We start from the raw sequence: 5,800 nt of genomic DNA, 5'->3' as shown, positions 1-5,800 counted from the left end.
CCCACCTCCCACCCCGGCACCTGATCTTCGGCTGGCAGCGCCCTGCTGCAACCGGCCCTCCTGCGCTTGCAGCCGCTCTCCACCTCCGGCCTAGAACGCCTGTGCCCACCTGGGCCAGCATCCCTGCGGCTCTGACCACCCCGTTAGAGCCCAGGCCCCAACTGTAGGGACCGGGTCTCTTCTTACAGCCTTGTCTCCCGTGACACCTCCTGCCGTGGCCTGAGCGCCTGAGTGACGGACCCCAGGGCCATGTGTCCAGAGCCCATCCAGGGCACGGAACAGAGTTTAGCAAACACCGTCGTTTGAACCCTGACTGAGAGGACATTGTGTCTGATGTACTCCGCAGGCGGCGCTGACGCTTCCTTGTGCGCCCAGAACACGGACGGCCGTTTACGGCCCCAAACACCAAAGGCCATAAACCACCTTGAGAAGGGCCCAGGGTCTTGGAGACGACAGCAGGGCGTCAGGGGCCATCTGTAGCCTGTCTTGTCCACTGAGAGGCTCAAGGCTGGTATGTGGGTCTGAGGGGCCCCGAGGGGGGCAGCCAGGGAGTGAGCAGCGCCCTCTTCCGCCAAAGCCACCCTGTTCTTCTGGGGCCAGGGGGGTTAGTGTTTAGGGGCGTAGACTTTCCAGTTAGGCAGACACTGGCTCTGCCACACCCTCACTGTATGACCCTAGCCAAGCTACATCTCTATCTCAATTTGCCCATCTCTATAATGGGAGATTACAGAAATAATAGTGGCTGCCTCCTGGGATTTGGGGAGGTTCAGACATGATGTATGAAAAGATCCCAGCGCAGGTGGTGGTATACGGTAGGTGCTCCGCAGATAGTTTCCTTAGTAAACTTGTCATCAGCACGCAGGCTCAGTGCTTACACACAGACAGCAATGGCTAGTGTCACATCTCTTCTGGGAGCGGGGTTTGGAGAGAAAAGGAGACTGGGTAATGGGAGGAAGTCAGAGACCCTTGGTCTCCTTCCACCTCTGCTTGTTTCTCACTCCGTGTGGCCCTAGGCCACTCACCCCCTTCTCTGGGCCTCTGTTTCTCTGTGTGTAACCAACCAGAGAGGGCTTCGATGCTGTGGAATCTGGTGGCCTGCCTGCCCTGACGTGCTAAGGTTCATCGCTCATGTGCGTGGGTGCGGGCCACTAAGCCAAGCAAGGGACGGGTGGGCTTTGCCAGGGCGTTGCAGACACGGGACACCTGCCTTGAGATGGTCAAAATGAGCCCCCTCTTCTGGAAGGGAAAGCCTAGCCACTGGGGTCCTACTCTTTTTTGTTTTTAATGTTTATTTATCTTCGAGAGACAGAGAGCAAGTGGGGGGGGGCAGAGAGAGGGAGACAGAATCTGAAGCAGGCACCAGGCTCTGAGCTGCCAGCACAGAGCCCGACGTGGGGCTCGTACTCACCGTAAGATCATGGCCTGAGCCAAAGTTGGATGCTTAACCGACAGAGCCGCCCAGGCGCCCCAGTTGGGGTCCCACTCCTGTCTGTGGGACCCTCGGGTACAGATAGCGGCGGCTGCCCTGCCCCCACACCAAGGCCCCATTTATCTGCCAGGCAGGCCTGCATCTGACGCCAGGCGGGTCAGTGCCCCTCACCCCCAGAGGCTCCTGAGCTGGCCTGTCCCCTCCCCAGCGGCTGTGGCTGCCATGCACCAGGCCCTATCACTCACCATCCAGACCAAGTGTGTTTGTAATTGGCCTCCCTGCTCTACCCCCCCCCCAAGGCCAAACCATCCCGCACAGAGACGTAAATAGGTCACATGTACACACGCCCACCCTGCAGGTCTCTCCTGTCACAAAAGGCTCTTCCCGAGCCGCTGTTGATGGTGAGATAAAGACTTCAGTATAACATAAAATGTGCAGGGGCCCCGGGGGGCTCTGTCGGTTCAGCGTCCGACTCTGGATTCTAGCCTAAGTCATGATCTCGGGCTTGTGAGATGGAGCCCTGCATCTGGCTCGCACTGAGCGGGGCGCCTGCTTGGGATTCTCTCGCCCCACCTCTCTCTCTGCCCCTCCCCCACTGATGCATGCCCTGCTCACGTGCATTCTCTCTCTCTCAAACATTAAAAAGAAAAGAAAAAGAATGGGGAGCCTGAGTGGCTCAGTCAGTTCAGGTCACGATCTCATGGTTCATGAGTTCAAGCCCCGCATCAGATGAGCTCGAGCCCTGCTTTGGGCTCTGTCCGAGCGAAGCCTGCGTTGGATTCTCTCTCTCTACCAACCCCCCTCTCCTTTTCTCTCTCTCATCCTCTCTCTCTGTCCCTCACTCACACCCTCTCTCAAAAATCAAAAAAGTAAAAATTAAAAAAATAAACACCAAAAGATAACGGATTGTTCATTGATACACACGAGCCTATGTAAGAGGCCCAGAATTTGCCTGACACAGTGGAGCTAACGGGGGGGGGGCCAGGCAGGGAGGGGCGGCTGAGGCGTCCTAGCAAATTCTTGGCCGCTGATGAATATGGGTGGTGGGTCCAGGGGGTCCATTGTATTTTTCTCTCTACTTTGTATGTTTGAAATGGTCTATATTAAAAATGATTAAATGCCCTTCAAAGCAAATGCAAAGGCCATTCAGGGAGAAAATCAGTATGGACTCATGTTTGCACAAAGGATTCCTGAAAGAGGGACACAACATTCATAACCGTGGTTGTGGGTGGGAACGGTCGCTGCCCGATGGACAGAAATCTGAGTGAGACTTTTCACTATTACTTTTTAAAAAATAAACTTTACTTTTCCAACCATTTTAGACTGACAGAAAAATTCCAAAGATAATATAAAGAGTTCTCGTAGCCTCCTTCCCACCCTGGTTTCCCCCGTTACTAACATCTCACACTGTGCAGCGCGTCGGCTGAACTAGGGAACCTATGTGAATACCCGAGGATTAGCTAAAGTCCACACCTCATTCAGATTTCCTTAGTGTTACCCAATGTCCTCTGTTCCAGGACCCCTTCTAAGTCATCACATGACGTTTAAGATTCCATGCCTCCTTATGTTCCCCTGGGCTGTGACAATTTCCCAGTTTCTTTGTTTTTTAATTTTTTTTTTACAGGTTAGGTGGGGTTTTTTAAATGTTATTTTAATTTTATTTTTTTAAGTAGGCTCCACCCCCAATATGGGGCTCAAACTCATGATCCCAAGATCAAGAATCACACACTCTACCGACTAAGCCAGCCAGGCACCCCCCAGATTGGGTGTTTTGTAGAATGTTCCTCACTTGAGATTTATCTGATGTTTTCCTTATAATCAGACTGAGGTTCTGGGATTGTTTGGAGGAAGACCACACATGTCAAGTACCATTTTCATCACATCCTTTCAAGGGCACAAGCTATCAACATGGACGTATCGCTGTTGATGTTGACCTTGATCATATGGTCATTATTACTTTTTATTGTTGATTTCTGAACCAAATGAAATATTACAATTTAAAATTAAAATATACAAAGCTTGAGACCTGTACTCATCTGCCAGAGCTGCCAAAACAAAGGGTCACAGAAAGTGGGGCTTAAACAACAGAAACCAACCCTCCTGGGGGCTGGAAGGTGTGTGCAGGGCTGGGTCTCCTGACACCAGAGGGGTCACTCCTTGGCTTACAGATGGCCATTCCCTTGCTGGGAATGTCCTCATTGTGCAGGCACCCCCGGTGGCTTTCCCCCTTCGTGTAAGGACACAAATCTATTAGATGGGTGCCCACCCATATGACCGCTCTTTAACCTCAATTCCCTCTTTAAAGGCCCTGTCCCCAAATAGTCACTCTGGAGGTTATAGAAGGGTTAGGACTTCAACATACGAATCCTGGGGGCAGGGGCTCAATTCAGTCCATAACAAGAATCCCTCAGGGTACGGCCACAACCTACTCTTCCAAGGTAATCTCCCAAGTCCCTAGCACTCCACAGCCAGAACTTTTTAATTTAAGTTTATTTATTTTGAGAGAGAGAGTAATGCATGCACACACACATGGGAGGGGCAGAGAGAGAGGGAGAGAGAATCCCAAGCAGGCTCCACACTGTCAGCCCCCAAGCAATTAAGGGCTTGAACTCATGAACGGTGAAATCGTGACCTGAGATGAAGTCGGGCGCTTAACCGCCTGAGCCCCAGGAGCCCTCCGCAGCTGGGTCTTACCCGCCAGCGGTCCCGAGCCTTAGCCCCCCTCCTCCAAGTCCTCGTCCATCCACCTCCCTGTCCCTGCACAAGCACTCTGTCAATTCTTGTCACAGTTCAAATCCTTCCTCTTCTTCACCGTTCCCCCAGGAGAACTCACCTCTACCACCTTCTCCCAAACTGCTCAGTCCTGGGCCCCCTGTCACAACCTTCCACCTTAGAGCCGGAAACGCCCCTGTTTAGCCCAGGGGTCAGTTCCCGCAGGCAACAGGTGTCCCTGGGTTTCCCCTGGGTGCCCAGCACTAGTTCTGGCTGTGGTGACAGAACCTTGAGCAGGACAAACATGGTCCCTCTACCCACGGGGCTTATATTCTGGTCAGAGGGGAAGATGATAAAGATGATAAGCAAGAACACAAGATAACTTCAAACACTGGTTAAGTGTATAAAAAAAAACAATAAAGCCAGATAATGTGACAGAAATAGCTGCTTTTTCCAGAAGAAGGTGATATTTGAGTTGGGAGTGAAATACTGAGGAGGTAGCCTCGGAGGGCTTCTCCGGAGGACCGTGTGAAGGAAGAGAAAGAGCAGGTGAGGAGGGAGTGATCGCACAGCAGCTCTGGGAGCGGCGTGGGGGGTGGGGAGCAAGGGAGGTAAGGTTGTGTTCGGGTTTGGGGCCATGATGAGTCTGGACTTTATCTTGGCACTTCTCCAGGGGACGAGAGGGGCCTGGTTTATGTTTCCTGATGCCCAGGGGGGCACCGTGGGGAGGGCGGCAAGGAGTGGAGGAAGGAAACCGCTTGGGAGGACTAAGGTCGAGCCAGATGTAGAGAAGGGGTCTCCTTCCGGATGTGCTTTGAAGGGGGCTTCTTAGGAAAGACAGAAAGAAAGGCCCTGGGATGGCCCCCAGAGGCTTCCACCCAGGCCTGGGGAGCTGGCACTCACAGGGCCAGTGCTGTGTCCTGCTTGGCCATGCTGTCCCTGGGGAAGGCCACACTTCAGGACCCCCTTCCTCTGTCCAGCCCGCGGCCACCCCGCCATGCCATATACTCAGCACTCCAGCCACACGTTGGGCGTGGCCTAGGCCTCTCCCCTCTCCGCCAGCCACCCGTTTCCCACTGCACCCTAACCTGAGCCACCTTCGCAGATTTAGTCCCCTCAGGCCAGAAGGGCGTTTCTAAAGTGGAAATCACACCCGGCCACTTCCCCAGCGGCTCCCCACAGCCCTCAGGGCTCCACCCACCGCCCCCCCCACCCCCGGGGCTCAGGAGCTCCTGCTCCCTAACCTGTCCGCCTTCCAGACACTCCCCCCACCTCCACCCATCCCCAAGGCCAGCTCCTCCCCAGCCTCCGCCCCAGAGGTGGCCAGCGTGCCCCCAAGCCCCCTCCCGGACGGTGCGGCGGTGGGGACCGTGGGGAGGTGGCTCCAGCTCCCCTCTCACAGTTCCCGGGAGAACCCGTTCCCACACGTGTTGGCTCTGAATCAGTCGTGGTTCCGTTTTCTCGGGTGGCGCATGAAGTAGTATTTTGTCGTCAAGGTTAGAAAAGACCACTGCAGGCGATCTGTGGGTTTTTCGTGCTCTGCTCGCTGTCGGGGGTGTGGCCGCCCCCCCCAACGCCGGGCACCGGGCAGCGCGGGCGCCAGCTCTGCGGGGGGTGCGTGGCCCGCCGCGCGCACCGGGGAAACGCGCCCGGACGCCC

This window comes from Suricata suricatta, chromosome 9 (assembly GCF_006229205.1).
Source record: "Suricata suricatta isolate VVHF042 chromosome 9, meerkat_22Aug2017_6uvM2_HiC, whole genome shotgun sequence".
Taxonomy (NCBI): domain Eukaryota; kingdom Metazoa; phylum Chordata; class Mammalia; order Carnivora; family Herpestidae; genus Suricata; species Suricata suricatta.
This window is presented reverse-complemented; position numbering follows the sequence as displayed.